General features: G+C 38.4%; 1 protein-coding gene across 1 annotated transcript in view; it reads left to right on the forward strand.

The window, feature by feature from the left end:
• Positions 1-20,042, forward strand: part of ADGRL2 (adhesion G protein-coupled receptor L2) — a 383,827-nt gene that overhangs the window by 61,755 nt on the left and 302,030 nt on the right. The window contains exon 2 of the mRNA XM_030953164.1: positions 9,511-9,571. The gene's annotated coding sequence lies outside the window, so the exon portion shown is untranslated. The remainder of the gene's footprint in view (positions 1-9,510; positions 9,572-20,042) is intronic.

Below are 20,042 nucleotides of genomic sequence, written 5' to 3' on the forward strand. Positions count from 1 at the left end.
CTAGTTATCTTTGGTAAGGATTGTTCCACCTCAATGCACCCTCAAAATTAAGAAATTATTTTCACCCGGTTTCATTTCCTGTGTTTGTTTCTTTTAACAAGCAATCTAAATAATTTCCGCTGTCTCTTAAAAAGGAACAATAAGGGAAATGATCAGGAAAATATCAGTACATCAAATATCCTCAGATATTTCTCAGGGATATGCTGTATTTGATGAAACACAGACAAATTCCCTGAGAGGCAGCTGAGCAGAGGTTCATGCCCAGTGACTCCCAGATCTGTACTGGGGGGCTTGAATACCCAGAAAATCCTGGAATGTGCAGTGAGAGTTCTGGGCCCACTAGGTCCCTGTGTGTACTGCAGAAGCCAGAAAACACTGGAAGCTCTGGCTGGGTGTGCATGTGCATGCACGTGTGTATCTACATAAGTACACTATCTGCATAAGCAGTGTGCTGGGTTTATTTAAATGATCTGTTTCAATTAGAGTCTCTTTTGTTCTGTTTCTGTAAATAAAAACCACATGTTAACTTTTGAATAATCTCTGGTTTTAATAGCCTGAATGCTGCCGTGTCCTGTTTGTACCACAGATAGTAATGAAACTGCTTCTATGGGTAAGAATCAGGGCTGAATATTAGAAACTAAGCTTTGTTTTCAGCAGTAAGTTTGTGTTTCATTTTTGTGTGGGGGGTTTTCTGGTTTTTTTGTGTGTCTGGCAATAATGTTGCCCAAAGAAAAATTTTTGGCTAATGTAAAGTAATGGACATCTTTCTGTGGTCTGTGGATTATAGCCCACACAGAGATTTTTCCATCCCGTTATAAGACCGCTCAAAAAGAAATCTGTCTTCCCCGAAGCAGAAGAGGAAAAAACCTCCAGATCCTTTATTTAAATAATAGCAGTAACCCCATGTTAGACTTCCCTTGTTTTCTAATCTCTATGCACAAACCCAAATTCTACTGCTGAGCCAGTGAATGTCAGCCAGTTTGTAAGAGTGCAAATGATGGCAGAATATGGCAACTGATTTGTAATTTTTTTCCTGTTCTCAGTCTTCAGTGTAGCTGATGCCAGATAGCCTGCACTGATCTGTGCTCATACAGGTCATGGTGTGGAAGTCAGAGGGAAACTCTCTTTAGTTCTCATATCCCATTTTTGTTAACAGTTTGCGCAGGGCCTGAGCCTTTGCTACATATTTTTTTATTTATGAGGGGAATTTAACTGCATTATTCTGAGAAATGAAATAGGAATATTAGAATGAACAGAACAGGCACAAAACACAAATTTCTGTCATCTCCATAGCTCCAGGAATATTTTAATGGTGAAAATTTCCTGGAACTATTAAGCAGTTTCACGGATCTCTCCTCAATGTTTGTTAAAAATAAACAAAAATATCTGAAGAAAAAGTTTTTGTTTTTAAATAAGAGAGTGGAATATTTTGTGATGGGGTGTCAGCAAGTGTTGATTTCAGTGCAAGGGAAGGAGTAAGACCACATGGCTGGGAACAAAGCAGGGGGGTGAGGCAGCTTCCCCAGTCAACAGCAGCAAGCTGTCAAACTGGCTCAATTGTCATGTGAAATCTCAGCGATAGCAGGGATCTAGGCAAGAAATCTAATTTTTTTTTACTATGCTTTTAGCCTAAAGAGTAACAGTACTGTTAAATTGAGAAAACAACAATTTTAAAAAGTGTTTTGCAGAACCCCTGGTAAAGGTATGCATAAGCAGTCTTATCGTGGCAAAGTGAGGCTGGGGTGTTTTCTTACATGTATTATTGAATTTGGGCTTTTTTTCCTCCTTCTAACGTGCTTTTTGTGCAGTCTTTTCTTTTTCATATTTGTCCTTTTTGTACTTTTCTTTCAGAATTTGTTTGTTTTTCCTCCTTTGTTGCTATTCATGATTAAGATTTAGACAGCTTCTTCATATTTTCTTATTCCTGGTGCTTTTGTTTTAATTGTCACCTTCAATATCTTAGTGCAAACTTTGTTATATTTCAAAATCTCATATCTCTTGTTGTTCTTGCCCTGGTCTCATATTATTTCATGACCCTTTTCCAGAGTCTTGACTTCTTATTTATTTGGTATATTCTAAAGAAAACTAAGCTTCAAAATGCTTAGGAGGTATGACTAACAACAACAACAAAAGAAATAAAAAATTGAAATAAATATAGATACAAAAATACTTTTTTTTTTTTTGCCAGAGCTTTACAGTCCCCAGATTCTTTGGAACTTGTCACACACATCATTTTGAGTGCTTTAGATGCCATCATCTATGTTTCAGCAGTACATTACTTTCAAGAATTTTGGGCTTGAAACGTGGGTGAGAATAGCTGGGGGAGGGTGTCACGATCTCTGCCAAATTTAATTCTGGGGCATAATAAGCAGCTTTCTGAGCAAAATTTTAATTTGCTCTCTATCAAGCACAGCAGCCTGAGATATAGTGTAAATTATGGTGAACTCCTAATTACTTTTAGAAAGCTTTAAAAAAGCTTACCCTTCCCACCCTGTTCTTCCCAAATGTCTCTGGGAGAACTATCCTGGTTTCTATCCGACTCTTAAAGTCATTGTCACTTCTTGGGGTGCCTTTTCAGTACCCCCAGTGTCAATCTGATGTCAGCAACTTCCCCTGAGCGTTATCACTGCAGGTTCCCACCAGTAGGTGTGGTGGACAGAGTGCTCTGAAAAGGTTAATCAGCAGCATTCGTTAATAACTAGGTAACAGTATCCAGCCTGCGGGCTACTGGTTGTTGGCAAATAACTGGCGTGGTGCAAAGCTTGTAGTTTTTGTTCAACTGGTTGAGTGCCTTGTTGCCAGGCTTCCTGCTGGAGGAGGAGTTTGGCCAGACCACTGGGGTGTGTTGAGCCATGGCATTCATTGAACAGCGCTGCTGGCACCTCCGGGACTGCCCAAGGCTTCACATCTCCATGCTGACCTCACTACCAGGAATTCAGTATTTTAAGCAAGAACAGAATAGCCATCCCAAGGATCCTGATTAGCTTTTGGAGTGCCACCACTGGTGCTGGTGTCCAGCCTTGCTAGGCTGAAACTCAGGAAAATTTGCGTGATTGTCAGTAGTCTTTTGACACTTTCCATCCGCTCCCTTTCATGTGATTAGAAACGTGGATAAACTCTCCAAGGGCTTACTGAGAAAGACACAGAGAAGAGATCAATTTACAAAGGTAGGAAAAATCTCTACAGTGCACACTTCTGCAGCAGCACAGCGAGTCTCCCTCCCTGCAGTGTCACTGTCACGTACACACGGGTGAGCAAAGCTACATGACGACGCAGTAAATAAATAGGGCCTTTGAGTCAGGCTAATCACTGGGTAGGCTCAGCCTGGCTTAATGGCTGAGATCGTGTTCTATTACACTGTTGACTAATGTACTTTTCAGACAGAAGTTTGTACTGTAGACTTGGCCTCAGGTTTTCCTGGTTTAATATCTCTGTCAAAAAGGTGCATGTTCTTCATATATCTTTGTGTATTCATTGCATTTTCTAGGTTAGACAAAATATTATTTTTCTAGCTGGATTCTATATTAAGATGAAAAACAAAACAAACAAAAAATAAAATTACAAACTTTCTGGTTTTGTTTGGAAGATAACACACCACAGCAACAAAAACAAAGAACAGAATAATTTTTTGAGGCCCTGTAATTACAAAAATAATATTTGAATTAGCTTTTAGGATTTTTAGCCTTAGTGTATCAGACTGATATTTTTCAAACAGGCTTATGGATTACTCCAAGTGATTTTAGCAGCTCCAGTGGGGCTAGTTATGGTGTGAAGTATTACTCAGCATGAGTAAGGAGATCAGAACTAAGCCCAGATATGGTCAGAAGGAGAGAGGGTTTTGTCTGATTTGTCTATGATAGATCTGCCCTGCTGCTAACTCCCCAGTCTTTCATTTAGTTGCTTTTTAGAGACTTTTGTTAGGACTTGCAAGGAGTCCTGAGAGGACAATTGAGCTTTTATGGGTTTTTTGCAGAAGCAGGAAGAAAGAATCAAGTTGCTGGTTTTCTGTTATTGTTGATTTATTTTATGCTTATCCTGTAAATATTTCTTTTTAAAATTTATTTAGAAAAAAAACCAAAATCAACAAAACAGAAACTGCAAACAAACAAGAAATGTAAACTGGGCTTTGAGGAAGTAAGAGAGTAAGCTTCAAGGTTGATCTGCAGATAAGGATTTCCCAAATATACAACAACATTATGATCAGCTCATGCAGCAAGGGGGGTTAAAGCTTTTCTTTTCTAAGAGAACTGATTTCCATGTAAGCTTGTCTCAGTTTAGAAAGGTTTAACAACTAGAGAAATCAGATTTTTTTCACAAGATGCTATAAAAATGAAACTAACTAGTACAGACTGTTAAAGTTAGTGGGCCACTTGCTGGGCTCAGTGCCACAGAATGTACCTGATGGCTTCCCTCAGGCAACCTCAGGGTCCAGCATCCCCTTGCACAGGGAAATCTCCTGGCCAAACTCCAGCTGTGATGATCCCTTGGGACCAGCTCACATCAGGCTGGGCCTTCCCAACTCACTCTGCTCTCAGAGAAAGCTCCAGGTCTGGCAGTAGAAACAGCTTCTCTTAGCCAGAAGCTGTCTCCTATTCTCTTGTCCTTTCTGGTGCTTGTATTAAATAGTTACAGCAAACCAGAGAATCTGTGCTGCAGGATGGTCAAGAGAATTTATGGCCTTTGGAGCCGGTGGGACTAGGTTTGCTCAGGATCATGCCCTTAGTTAGTGTCCTGCAGCAAAAAGGCCTAGAGTTTAGTAAGGAAACTCTCTCAGGGATTTATAGTATTGATGACTGTAACCAAGCCTGGCAGCCCTTGGATCTTACAGCTCTCTCTGGGCCTAATCAAAGGCCATTGACGTAAACTAAAACATTTGACTTCAGAGAGTTGTGGATCAACTCTGCACCTACACTGACTGGGTTTGCCTTCCCCTCAGACACAACCTCACTTTAAATTCTTTTCTTCTGACAGGCCTGTAGCCTCATTCCTCTCTCTTAAGCTGGGAGGGCATTTCACAGCTCTCTATAATGCCCAGAAGTGACTTTTCCCTTCTCAAGGTACAGTTTCACATTATATCTAATTCAGTGTAACTGCTGGCTGATCCAAAAGCCCCATCCCTCTTTTACTGATATCAGATTTAAAGATCATATAAGTCTGGCAAGATGACTTGACACAAAATTAACCCAGTCCAACACACATCCCCTCTGGGCTGTTTGTGTCCCTCCACCATGACAAAATCCCTCCCCTCAAAAAACTAACCAAAAAGGAAACGACCAAACCCAAAATGCCACTGTCTTTTCAGCAGTTTTCAACATTTGCCATGGATTAGTGTAATGTGACTCTGTGCCATGAGTCTCAAAAACTCTGCCAGGGGCATTACATAAAAGCAAAGTTAATTTGCATTAAGGCAGAGAACCCAGACAAAGAAAACATTAAGAAGAATTCAAATGAAAATGATACAAAAGGTATCATTACCAGCATATAAGGCCTAGTCCAGAAGTATTAATTAGATACTGATCCAAAGATAATGGTTAAAATGAATATTACAAGTGTGAAAACTACCCTTAATTTATGTTATTATACTTCATGTGATTCTCCTCTTATTTTTTGCTCAACCCAGCCAGCTGTCAGTCAACATTTTTAGCATCTTGTTGGAAAGAGCTAGTTCTTCATTTTCAATCAAGTGTTCCTGGGCCACTGCAGATCTAATGTCACAGTAAACAGGGAGAGTTTCTCCATTCTTTCCTTTTTCTCCTACAGACCTTGGTGTTTCCTTTCAAGTCCACTGTCATTGTTAATAAGCTAGTTTTTACTGCATTCTTTTGTCCAGACATTGATGCACAAATAACTTCAGATTTACACTATTAGCTTAATTGTTTTTCTTCACTTTAGATATAAACTCATTTTAACTCCTTCTTTTAAATTTACATAGTGGAAATGTCATCTACTCCCATATTATTCCCATTTCAAAGCATACACTTGAACCTCACTTAAGTTCTTGAACTCTTTTGCTTCATGTATGCATATTTTGAAAAAAAAAACTCATAAAAGGACTACAATAACTATTACTAACCTCCAGTCTAGGCATCCAGTCTCTCTTCTAGCTCATATAGTAGAAAGATAAGCTGTAGGATTCAGTCATGGTGAGAGGCTACCTAGAACAGAGGCTAGACAGTGTTAAAGGAATAAAGTAGGTATTTATTTAAAAGACCTTCAAAGGTCTGCCTTGAGCAGTACAGGAGCCTGGCCGAGTCTACACCCAAGAGAGACAAGGGATCACACATTTTCACACTTTTATAAGTTATATATTGGGGTTAATTGTCCAATACAGCTTCAGGTTATGAAGTCCCATCCTTCCAGATTGCTCTCCTCAATTCCCTGTTGCTTACACTTTTTGGGCCTTAAGCTGTAATTGTGTCCTTTGTTCTTGGGCTGGAAAAGAATTGTTTTGTCCAACCAAACTGTGACGAGAACTTGCTGACACTCTCTATGAAGTTCAGAGTTATATACCAATGCTTTACAGAGTCTGGAAAATATGAAATCTAAAATTTAAGGCAACAATGGAGCTGGGTTTCATAAAATCATAGAAGACCATGTTGAAGGGGACCTGCATGTTGCCTGTAACCCTTTATTCTATTCCATTCTTCCTCAAGCACTGAATTTTGGGTGGGAGGAGGTAGGAAAATAAAGCTGAGTCTTGCACTCAGGAGGACATCAGGTCTAAAGTTCCTTTGCTGAGGATCAGCCTGCCAGGCAGGAGACCAACCAGCGAGACAGGCTGCCTCTGGGCCTCTTGTGCTGTGGACATACTTAGTATGGCAATGGAGCAGTATGTTACATCTACCTTCTGTAATAGAAATTGTTTCCCACTTTCATAAGTGAGGGATATTTCCCCTTATTTCCAACTAACTGAAGTCATGGAGTAGTAGAATGGAAAGTGTAACTTTTAAAGGGGAAAATGGTCCCCATTTTCTAGAAGGAGCACAATAAAATAATTGTCTTCTATTTCTTAAACAACTGTCACACATCATTTTTTCAAAAGCAATGGTGTATCTACAGCATAAAAATGCAAGCATAATCTTTAGCAAATTCTAAAGCTGTTATGGTTAAGCTGCAGACTTACACATCTCAATCACACTATCTTTTAGTGGAATGGGTTAAGCTTTCCTTCACTGTATGAACAGATTAAGAGTACTGTGCTTTTCCTTTGTTATAAATCTTGCCTAAAACTTTAAAATAACACATTGAAATAAGTTATATCTATTCTTGAATTATTAAAAAAAACTGTGTAAAAGAAACTGTCCTCCATGGGCCTGTAAGTTTAGTGCTGACATGACTCTTTTATATGGCCCATTCAAGATAGATGATAAAAGAAAGTAGATCTTTTTCTGTGTTGGAGATACTTGAAAAACATAATTTTAAAATAACTACAAGCTTTAACCCTTGAGGAAAATTCTTTCTAACATTGTACTTTTTCAAGCATGTAGCCTTTTAATACAACTATTGCAGACCAAAATATTAAGGAAAGCTGTTGAACCTCAACCTCTCTTTACTCCCCCACACTTTGAAAACAGAATATTTCTAAATGAGTGACCATTGCCAACCTGAGCCAGAGGGCAGCATTCACCACCTTATGCCATACTGCAACTTCTGATGAATCTCAGCTACTTTTTAACTCCTCTTTCTCTGTACACTACTAATCAATGCATTTAAAACTGGCTTGCCTCATATGGCCTACTACAAAATTGTTAAATGAATAAATGACATTGCCATTAGTGTTCAGTTATAAATACATTTGAATTTTAAACTGAACATATGCTGCTTCTTTGCTTGAAACTACCAGCTTTTTCTTGCAAAAACTGTGCCACAGACCCAGGCATGCCATAGTAATAAAATTTAGGATTGAAGATGTCAGAGCTCTTTAAAGATGGTATCATTATCTGAATTTTGATTCATTAGATACTAAAGAAGTTTCTTTCTTGAGGCTGCACAGTGACCAAAACTGATACAGGAATTGAGCTCCTCTGTCTTAGCTGTGATCTTGATTTAGTTCCTCCTTTACTACTCTGGGTATCAATTTCAAAATAAGCTTTTATTTATAGGTTTGGTGTTTTGTTGCAAAGCTGTTGTTAATTTTGTTTCCTTTGATAATATTAAGTGTCTTCTGTCTCAGCTTAAAACCAAATTTCTACAGCCAATTCAGGCTGGAGAATTCCTTGAATACTTAGTTATTTGTAACTCCAGTTTCACACTCTCCTCCCCTATAACTATTTCATAATCATTTCTCCCAATAAAATATTTTTGATCAGATCAGAAATGTATGAAAGCATAAAAGATATTTCTTGGCTTCAAGACACATGCAAATCACTTATTTCAGAGAGAGCAAGTGATAAGATAAACAAGTTAAAAAAAGAAAAGAAGTAATGAAACACTTGTCTGCTTCATTTGGCGAAGAAGAAGTCTGGAGTTTTTATTGAATATCAAGAGTGAGCAGAGGAGAAAGTTAAGAGAGAGAGGTGGATGCAAAGCTTATGTAGGGATGGGGACACTTTGCTCTCAGTTCAGTTTGTGGAAATGCATGCTTAGCCATAATGTCAAATCCTAAAGTAACTTTGCTAAACCTGGTGGGAACTTGCTTGCATTACCTGAAGTCTAACATTCTTTGTTGATTTCCAAAGAATGTCTCCAGATTTGAATGAGGATAGCTGAAAGTAAAGCTTGGCCAGAATTTCCCAGATGATGATGAGAGGGTTTTAACTGTGTTTTGTTTCACAGCAAGTGATGAGGGAGTTTTAATCTGCAGTGGCTAAGATCAGTTTGAAACCGTTGCAGCTGAGTACTGGCCATCACTTTGAAATTTAAGAGAAACCAAACATATTTCAGGAGATTTATTTCAATCACAGATAGAAAACAATGGGGTCCCATAGCAAGCTGGGAGTCTGCTCCTTTTAAAGGAGCACATGCCACTTCAAGGAAAAAAAAGCATGAAAGGAAGCAGTGGTGTGCAAATCAAAATAACCCCTTTGTCTTTCTCTCTGGATCCATGCTTGGGGAAGAATAGTGTGTAGGGGAAGAATTCAGACCTGTCTTTGTTCAGTCTCCAAAGGCAACTACTTTCTCTCTGGATAAGAAAGAAATTTAGTTTTAATGGTGGTGGAAGCCTTCCTTTATTTTAATGATCAATACAGGCAGTTGGCAAAAATGCTGTCTTCAAATAACTAATTGTTGAAGATTAGAAATTAATTGGTTTGGGTTTGGTGTTTTCGTTGGGATTTTTGGTATGCTTTTTTTTGTTACTGCCCTTCCACTGCTACATAGGATTCATCAGTTTTTCACCTGCTGTCAGCCACCAAACTGAGCTTCTGGATTCATTCTGTCCTTTGCTTTTTTGCTAGATAAATATGGATTCATTTCTGGTGAGGGGTGTGATTAAATGTATCATGTTTTACTTTTTTAATGCTTGTTATGTTTGTATCTTAAATCCAGAAATATTTTGTGCTCCTTTTGCAGGTGACAGTACTCCAGTGACATCACTTTACCTGAAGCTGAGCAGAATGACACCTAATCTTGGGTAAGAGACCTATTTGATTGGAGGTGCTACTGTGACAAACAATTTGATGGCTCCTTCCTTGCTGTTTCCTTTCATCCTTTTTTAAAGCATTGCTGATGGAGTTGAGTTGAAGGTAGGCCCCTCTAAATTTTTCATGTGCATTTATCCCCTGAATTAATGTTATCTTTGGCAATTTTCACCAGTTATTCAATGCAGTCCTGCCTGTCTGCCCTCTGAGCTTTCAGGCTAGCTCAGGACCCAGGCTCAGATCACAAAATTGCAGCATGACATGCTGCCACTTAAGCACTTAATTATACCTGAGGAGACAAGGATCCACATTGTACCCTTTACAATAGAGCCACAAGAAAAAACAAAGTCCCAGTACCTTGCTAGCCAAAGGGATCTTTGCCAGCACCAGGTGGTGGGAAGCATGAAGTGAGTGGGGTGACTCCTGGCACTGCCTGTGTAGTCACGATGACAAGTTTTTTAAAAATGCTGCTTTTGAGAGAGAGGCCAGTAGTGTTTGGTGTCAAGGGGCTGAAAAGGTGCCGTATGGGGCTGAAAAGCCTCCTAGTCATTCCTGATGAACCATTTTCTGTGCTCCCCCTCCTACTTGGATGGCTGCACTTACCTGGCTACTGTGCTCTTGCATCCAGGTTTTGCCAAGTGGTTATCTTCCTGCTTGCACCTGTTGATTCTGTATCTGCCTCGCTGGAAGGCAAAGTCTGGAAGGGTGCAACCAGTTATCAATGATTCTGTTGGGATTTTTCTGTCTGGTTGAGCTAATTTCTCCTGGAGTTCTGCCAGTGGTCTAATTTAATTACTGTGTTTCAAATCCAGTTTTAGTGGGAAATGTAGAGGAGTACAAAACCATGAAATTCATCTGTTTGAATAAACATGTACTGTGTTTGTTCTACATCATCTGTGATATCTGTACCCAGCTTCTCTTTTCTAGTAATGATGGACAGTCTCTAGGTCATTGGGCAGGGGCAACTAGTTTAATGGCAAATGTAGGTCTTGCAGAATTTCTGAGCTTTGTAGCTTTTTGTAAGTTACAATACTGCTTGCTTTCCTTGGAATACAAACACCATCATGCTGTAACTTCATCTTAAAGACTTTTTTGTTCTCTTACTAGAAGGAAACTTGGCTTTGTATAAGTTTACTTGGAGGATCCAAGTATGTTATATAAATTAATTTTGTGCTAGATAGATGTAGGTAAAAAGAATTGCTAGAATGTTTAAAGTGGATGAAAATCTATGTTCTGTATAGCAGCTGACTGGTGTAGAGGGTTGAGGTATTGTGATTTGCTCTCCTCTGGTTTGAATTTATAGGAGAATAATAGCACCACACTTGATGGTATACTGTAGTGGGACACTGAAGTGTCACACTGCAAGGTGTTTAAGGCAGTAATAGAAAATAGAATTTTAAAATAGAAAGGTGGATAGGCAGTGCTTAGGGCTTTCCCTAGGACTGATTTTGTTGTCGGTTATTTGACAAAATCTCATCTTTTTAGCTATTGAACAAAGCATTATATGAAACAAGTATCTGTCTGCAAGAAAATGTATCTTTTATGTGTTTGAAGAGAGGTTTACTTTGTATTCTACAGAAGCTGGACATGCAAATAGAATATTTGCTTATAAATTCTTATGGTCATTGAGGAGATTTTATCTAATTCTTTTCTTTTAAATGAAAAAACTATGACAAAGACAAAGATTTTAAGCCGATGATTGGGATCCAAAGGACAGATAATGCAGACTCCAACTGTGTTTGTAATAGTTCATTTCTGCAGGTGAAATATGTTCTCTAGCTCAAAAAAGAATGAGAATACGAAAGATGTTGTGTCAGTGATTCTTCGGATTTTCATTCTATTGATCAGAGTTGAAGAAAATGTATTATCATACACCTATCTCCTCTTTCAAATTTCCAGTCTCTGTTCTTTGTGTGCTCCATGAAGAGGCTGTATACAATTATGCCTTGCTAGTAAAACAAGATAAAATAATATAATCCCATTGCATTGTCACAGAGATAAAGCATGTGGTAACTTTTTGTTTTAGTTGATCAGCAGGGTGGCCTAGTAAAATGAATTCCCATCTCCTGGCTTTGGCTTATCTTCTGATTCCTGAGAGACACAACAAAGAAAAATAATAATAATAATAGAAGTCATATTTTTGCTTTCATTTGATGTGAATATTGCAATAGTGGAGTCTCATGACGGAAAGGACAAATAATTGTGTGTACTACCTGAACATCAATGGCATCACATGCTGCAGTTGTGACTGTGTTGAAATGTTGGACTTGTGAGATAATAATTACACAGGTATAATAACAGTAATAAAATCACATTGAGTATGCTATCACCTCTAGCCTGGTTATAATTGGTACCACACCTAAAGGTCCTAAATTAGGTCTGCTCAAGTACTAAACGTAAATAGCATAAGTTCCTTCCCTGAACAACTCACATTTTTAGTGTTCTCATTTCTGGAATGTGCCACTCCTATCAATTATTGCAAATATTTCCCTGAAAGAGAAAAAGGCTCTGAATCTCATCTGCAAAGCTTTCTTTATGTATCCAAGAAGAGGAGTCTAATAATCAAACTGTTATTTTCTCGGAAATAAAGAATAGGCAACTTCTGCACTTTGTATGTTTGACTGGTTAAGAGTGTTTGTCCTCTGTTGGTTTGAGCAACCTGGAAGGAAACACACAGCACCTCCTGCATTGCACCTTGCTTTGCATGAAAACACTGCTGAGCTTCCAGACAGAGTTTTAGCTGAGGCCATACTGGTTAATTTTGTTAAGAGTCTCAGCACATAACTGGTACTAGAGAATTAAGAGAGGTTGTTCTCTGTGGGCTCTTTTCCCCTGTTGTGCTGTGAAAGAAAAGTGAATTTCACAGGTACTAAATATATTCGCCCACCTCTTTTTTGCACTCCAGAGAGAGACTACTGCTCAAATCACTGTACAAAACCCCTCTGAGCCATGTTCAGGAGGCCCTGAATGTCTGTGCTTCGACTAGGGCTCTGCATCTTTATTACCAATTCTTGTTAAACACCTTAAATTTTGCGGTGGGTATCACAAGGCAGGATCATTCAGAGAACTTGCATAACACATCATAGTGGTGTCCTTCAAAGTCTTCACCAGCCTCTTCCCCTCCTCCCATCCTTCAGTAAGCACCGTAGAGGGGCTGCCTCTAGGAAGGGCTTTAAAGATCAGCCTCACTGCCGTTCTCTAGCGGGGGGGTTCTTGTGCCCCCTTCTGAGGCCACTGAGAAGCAGCAAAAGCTATATTCCCGAGCCTGTAATAGATGCAAATTGTGCAGATGAAGGAGACGAAACTTTAACAGCCGTTGAATGCAATCTGTGAACACCACTGTTTCATTTATAGTGATGCTACCTAGGCATTTGCACTTAAAAGGAACAATAAAGAGGTGTCAGAACAATCGCAAGGCTGCAGAATTGAAACTGCGGCAAAGACGTTTTGAGCCATGTGAAATGTTGCCTGCAAAAGATCTCCTTTTTCCGTTAGTTTTTGTTATTACTGAAGGCTGCTCTAGTTCTCCTTGTTTTATGACACCAACTGCTTCATTTGCTTTCAAAGACTCAAGATGCAAAGAGGCAGGGAAACAAATTAAGTCAAAACTGCAGTAGCTGGTGAAAACTGCACGAAGAATGTCATGGCTGCTCTTTATTTGTCTATTTAGGTTTGAAGTAGCTTTGCTATACAACTGGATGGCTGATTCACTAACTTGCCAGCTGCCTCTAGCAGGCAGCAGTAGAGTTGCTGTAATGTTTCAGTGTTATTCTTGCTTGCAGGACAAAGGGCTGATCCTCAATTGATGCAACCCTTGGAGGTATGCACATTACCCTGGTGAGGATCTAAACTGCTGTTGCCATTTAGTCTTTTTATTTGAAATAGAGAAGAGGTTTTGAAATAGAGGAGGTGAGAAATTGCGCACTAAAAATTTAAATACAAATCTAGTGGCTGTCAAACAACAGACAGTTACTGATTAACAAAGAATAACGGGCTTGCATATAGTGTCCTGTTAAAAGCACAATAAGCTGTGATTGTGTGCTGAGATTATGATTATCTGCAAGCACTTGCTACTTACTGCCTGCAAATGTGAAAGCTATGTGTGCCTAGGAAAAACAAGGAAACAGAGGATTTGCTGTACCACAGTAGGTGTGTTCAAAGTGCCCTAATCCTACTGAATAAGAGCAAATACTGCTTGAAAGGGAATATGGAGTTTAAAAAAGGAATATATGTGGTTTGTAAAAAAAAAATGCAGTAAAGCTGTATAAATTTTAGGGTGTGATTGACTTTATAGCTACAGCAGATTAAGATGCATTAGAGGACTTGTTGTCATTCTGGATCTTCTAGACTTCCTATGGGATATTATTATTTGATTTTTATTAGTATCAGTCATTTGAATTCCATTAGTGTTCTGAGACCCTGATTTAGACTCAGTCATAGTAATGCAGCTGTGTCACAAAGAACTCACAGTTTAAATAGACAGGATAGGCGATTAGCAGGCAAATGTCCCACAACTAAAGATCAAATTACCTAAGACCTTGTCATATCTTAATGTTAGTTCACTTTGTTTTTTACATACCTCAGTAAAACGAGTAATCTATAAAATAAGAACATGCTGTTCTCATATTTTGGAAAAGTTTGAGGAAAACTAATGATAGCAAAATACTCTCAAAACCTTCTATTTGATATTTTATAAGTTTAAAGTGATGATATTTTTCATATAATATGAATTTGAACTGTGTGAGTCTCTTGCATCTTTAGCTTTTAGTGAGGAATGTATTTCCCAGGGAAATGCAGCAGGGGCAACAGGACTGTTTGTTTTAATAGTTCTGTGTGTGGGTCTGAACCTGTGAGTGAACAGGAGATCAGCAGGGCAAAACGTCCCCTAAATGCTGTAAAGTCTTATACAATTGTGTCAGGCAGTAAACCCAAATGAACTTGCAAAGTCATGCACTAGTTCAATTTTGGAAAGGAAAACCTGGCTTTGAAGCCAACCAAATCAATCCCTAGTTCAAATTAAATTTGGAGTATCCTGTGAAGCTCCAATACACAACTCCAATAACAATCAGCACTTAAGGTGCAGGCAAATAATGTTTCATTTAAAAGAAATTGGATAAGGATTACTGACAGAGAAAGTTTTTGATGCTGTTTTGTCATTAAAGTCAAATTATAGCATTTTTGTCTTAATCCCATACGTCTTAATCATCTCTCTCCCCCTCCGTCTCTCTTTAATGCACAAAAAGCCCCGTGCATGGTTGGTCTTGTGTCTTCATCTCATTAAAACCTTGCCATGCAAATGTATCATAAGTGTTGCCTGAAGACTTCTGTCTCATGCAAAATTTAGCTTAAACTCTACTGGCATCAAATAATTTGTTATGCACAAACCTTCTGTTTGGTTTGCTGACATTCCTCCTTAGCTGGCTCTCATGGTGATTCATTATCTTGTGATATGGATTTCCAAGTATCATCTTTGTATTGATTTTTATATCTTTAATAACCACTCCACAGAAGATGGCTCCACTTGGTGTCATTGATCGCATCAAAAATTCAAGGCTTACAGAAATACTAGACTGCTAATTGGTAGCAGAACATTTCAGACTTCATCTTAATACAGTCTTAATCTTCTGCACTAACCTGACTTGAAGATTTCCTTATTAAGGCTAAAGGGAAACTTGTGAATAACTGGAAATTACCTGGTGAGAAGAGGTAAAAGGCAGTAAGTGGAAATAACAAGGATTAGATCTGAAAAACAGCTCTCTTTTGTCTCTTCCCCTTCACCTAAGTATCTTCCTTAGGTGATTTTTCTTCTAGCTGTGGAAAAAAAAAAAGTTCACTTGCAGCATCCCATACTATGCAGTGGGCCAAATGGCATTGAGTTTCTGATGAATCAAGGACAATTATTAGATTTGACAAGTTCAAAAATGTGTGCTCTGGGTCACTTCTTTCAAGAATAAGTGATCAAAGAAAGGTAATTTTAATCTTTAATTTTTCATGTAAAAATTAAGGACTATATTTGTAAGCTAGACAGTCAAGTCTGGGCTAGGTTTGAATCTAAAATATCTGAAAATTTGGGCCAGAACAACAATCTGAGAGTCCTTCAGTCTGTTTAATTTGCCTTGATGTGTTGTTTAAAGCTTCTATCTTGTTAGGTTTTTCAGCAGTGTGGTTTGTCAATGACAAGGAGGTGATATGTGTGTCCATATTTTTTCATGACTGTAATCTTTTCACTAAGTGACACTTTTTAACTAAGATTTTTCCCAGGATTTTGCACTTTTTATATTCTAAAACTTGAAAGGAACTGAAAATAAACCACACTGAGTTACGGGGAAGAGTTTTTTTTAGAAAATCCAGTGATAGACAAAGAATATGTAGAGAGAGCAACATGTTAAAATCAGGAAAGATAATTTCTCAAAAAAGCTGCCCTTGTAAATTGTTAAAAATCTGTTTAAAAAAGTGTCTTCCAACAGCCACATGGTCTGTGGATTAAACATAGCAAGGCAGATTGTCCAGCTACTACTAAGAGTATCAATCAGGGCTACTCAATCAGTTCTTGCCAATAAAAGGCATTGAGACAGCACCAAGTCTGCTGGTTCAGTCAGACGCTGCATGCCATCTGTGCAGTGGGAGCTGCCTGGTATGTTTCCTAAAAGATTAGAAGAACAGTTAGAAACATAGGATCTCCCACAGGAATGTGAGAGACATCATATATCTGGGAACTTGGTGCGAATAAAAATGAAATGTGTTGATAGAGCAGGCTGGAATAACCTTGGTCCCTTTTGACCTCTGTGGTAAGCAGACCTCTTTTTCCAATAGACCCTATCAAGTCTGTCAGGTTAGCACTAGTTTCTTTATGAACAACCTAAATTTGGATCTGGCTGTAAGAAACTCACATTATTCTCATAAAGTCCAATCAAAAACACATTACACGGTTAATGCATCCATACACCTCTCATGCCTTTATTATGTTCCTGTTGTCACTCTCAGACTGAGAGGAAATTGTTCACATCAACCAAATCTTCTCAAACAGGAATCTAGCAGCTCTTTTCATTTCAGATTTTTACTGTGTTCATCACTTACCTGACTGAGGGATGTATTCATGGAGTAAACCAATCAGTCAAGGAAATGCTGTCTCCTTATTTCCAGGGAGAGGAACAGAAAATATGAGGCCAGTCTAAGCACTGCTTATTTACAGGGGTGAACAGTGACTCACAGATTTTTGTCTAGCCCTGCAGAACAATTCCTGTGAATGATTATATATGAATGCACTCCTTAGCCATCAGAATGACTGAGGGATTTATGGTTTGGCCCGGGGTAGGCTGTGTGATGAAGGACAGTGATATAGCTGGAATGTAGTCTAAATTTACTGACTTACAACTTCGTGTTGTTCCTCTTAGTTTAGAATTGGCTTCCGTTAAAAAAAAAATAAAATACCTTTGTAAGCATTCAATGAAATTTGTTATGGACATGATATTTATTATGGACATGTACACTACCTACCAATAAACAGAACTGGAAGATGCAACACATTGAGAAAAATTTGGTGGCTGTATACATGTACCTGAATGCAAATGTAAACACCTCTCCTCCTTATCCCCCAGTAGCCACAGAATACTCATAACAGAGTACCAGAGTGAACATGGTTCAGATGTCTATTGAATCTCTACTGTCCTCTTAAGAGTTTTTCCATTTTTTTTTCCCTAGCTATATTACTAAGTGTTCAAGGATGGAGAAACTGGGCAAAAAGCTACTGGTTCTTCCAGCAAGTAGGAAGCACTGAACAGTAAAAGCTTAAGAGAGATCGCCCATTAGCTTTAATTTCTACACTTTTTTTTAAAATTCCATTCATTGTTTTGCTTTAAGAAAACTTTGCCTTTTGAAAGAAAAGACCCATATTCTCATGCCTTAGTTACAGGCCACAGGAAAAAGGAAGAATCTCAAAGCATAACTTAGATCTTTTAGTAAACACCATTCTTCAAATCTGTCCCTCACTTTGTCCACCTGCCAGTGTTCACAGTTCACGACACATAGCTGTGAGGCCTGGCTGTGCTGCAGGACACAAGGGTAATTCCCATTGATTTCAATGGGTATTACATGCATCCTGCAGCGGGAGAGTAGGGCCCTCAGGTTTCCCTGAATAGCAAATAGTCATGTAAAATCCACGGATCCTATTCTTTCCCTGCAGGGTATGTTGAAGTCAATGGGAGTTACTTGTTAGATGCTGTGATGGGAAAAACTTATCCTCATAAGATAAAGCGGTCCATTCATCGTTGCATTTTGATTAATTTTTTACAAAGATCCTAGTAATTAGATTTTTTCTATAGAAAATATATTATCTTCTGACCTTCTTTATTCCATTTTATAATTAAGAATGAAGCGAACCAAAAGGAAAATGCATACAAAACAAAAGCCCACAGAAGAAATTTGAGAAAACTGAATTTACAAAATTGCCATGAATTTAGTGTAGAAGTTAAACAACTCTTTGTGAGAGACTAAAATGGTATTCTCTTATAACACTCTCTGCTCACACCAGATATCATAACACAAACTTCTAGCATTGATTCTACTGATCTAAATAAGGAACTAGAATTTGGCAAATCAACACAGAAATTGACATCTGTTTCTTATGGCTTGAATTTTGAGACTGAGTTTCCATCAAATCAAAGTTTATACCCGTAGCAGATTTTAAATATCTCTTTCACTAGCATGTTACAACATTAGCTGAAGGAAAGGCTTTCTTCCCATCCCCCTGTCCTCTCCTACTCTTCCACCCCCAAGTGTTCTCCTTGAAAGCAGCAAAGAACTTAGGAAATCTGGGCAGTCTATCAGTTTGCTATGGTTCATTTTACCTAATCCAGACATCCAGCACAGCAGGGGGAAAACTGCTGTATCTAGTGAAACAAGAGCATGAATAATTAAAACTCTGTTATTAATGAACTTCCAGTCGTTATGTAAATGAAACTGATTTCAAGTCTAATTTGTCAGCCTGAATTCTTTTTCTGTTCTCCTTTTGTCTAGGACAAGAACTCATCATAATGGACTTGATAATAAAACACTGGCAGACATGCTGTGTGCAGTACCCATCTGAGTCAGGGCTCTTAGCATGGTTAATTGATACAGTTACTGGGGATAAGTCTATAAGGCATTTGTATGGCTTTACGTTTTACAAGCTTTTTCTTTTTTTTTCTTCCTCTTTTGACAGTGCTAGCTATTCTTTGCACATTCCTCATTACCGTTTACCTTTACATGAGGGGTGGCTTGTAATTACTGGCTGGTAAATACTTTCCTTCTCATTTCGTGCGCTGTTCAAAGACAGCAGAGTTCAGAAAGGTCTGTGGGAAGGGAAGTCTGTAGTTATCAAACAATGGCTAACAGTCACCAGGAGAAAAAGCCTGTCAAAGCACAAGGCTGCCGGGCCCTGGGTCCTTGCCCCATTGTCTTGGATCAGGTGTCAGTCATCGTCCTGCCCACTGCATTTACTGTGATACGAAATAACCAGTATTGAAGTTGCACAGAAAGGACGGGCACTCCACTGGGAAGGGTGAGATTAGGTTTTAAAAGAAATCCTGAATTTTAATTTTTTTTACTTTCACCAAAACCAAGCAGGATCTTTTGAAATAGCCCGTGCCCTAAATTGATTGAGCCTGTAGTAGACAGCCAGATAGAGTGAGGTAGGTGGGGCTGAAGGGCCTTCAAATCATTATTTGGTTTGGGATTTTTAAGTCCTCTTGCTTCTGTCCTTTAATTCTCACCAGTTAAATCTCTCTATTTGTCTTACTCTTTATTCTTATCAATATGTTCAGTTTATTTTGATTTATTAGTTCTGATTTATACTTTCTGGGAAAAGTTGTTAGTGAAGGTTCAGAAAGTAACCAAGCAGAGGAGAATAAGCATATATTTCCCTGCATAGTGTTGGCTAAGAAAGAAGAGGTTAACAAAAGAATCCTCAAAATAGGATATTAAGAGTATTTAAAAATAAATAAATAAAAAGATAAATAAATAAACCCAGACCTGGAAGAAACAGTGTCTGCAGTCCCCTGGAACCAGCCTAGGTCTGGTATCAAGAGTGGAAACTCAAAACTGGACATTTTACGCACAAGAAAACTGTGAAGTAAGAATTACTTGTTTTAATCTGTGTCAGGAACAACTCATCTCTTTTTTTGTAGCTTGTTCTTAAGGGCTTTTTTCTTTTTTATGATAAACTAAGAGTGCCCTTTACATGCCTTTTTTTTTTTTTAATCAGCTTTCTTTAAAAGGGGCAAAAAGCATGGCCGAATCACTGGTTCTGCTCATAGGAAATTGAACAAGGATGAAAAATCCTCAGTATAGAAGTGGAAAACCAGATATTGAATACTTCTTTTCCATTTTTTTTCTCGTTTCCTTCACCCTAGGCTTTTTCTCTGTGCCATCATTGTACAGAGGTCTAAATAAATGCATACAGGGTAACATTTAGAATTACTCTGTGAG

This window comes from Camarhynchus parvulus, chromosome 8 (genome assembly GCF_901933205.1).
Source record: "Camarhynchus parvulus chromosome 8, STF_HiC, whole genome shotgun sequence".
Taxonomy (NCBI): Eukaryota; Metazoa; Chordata; class Aves; order Passeriformes; family Thraupidae; genus Camarhynchus; species Camarhynchus parvulus.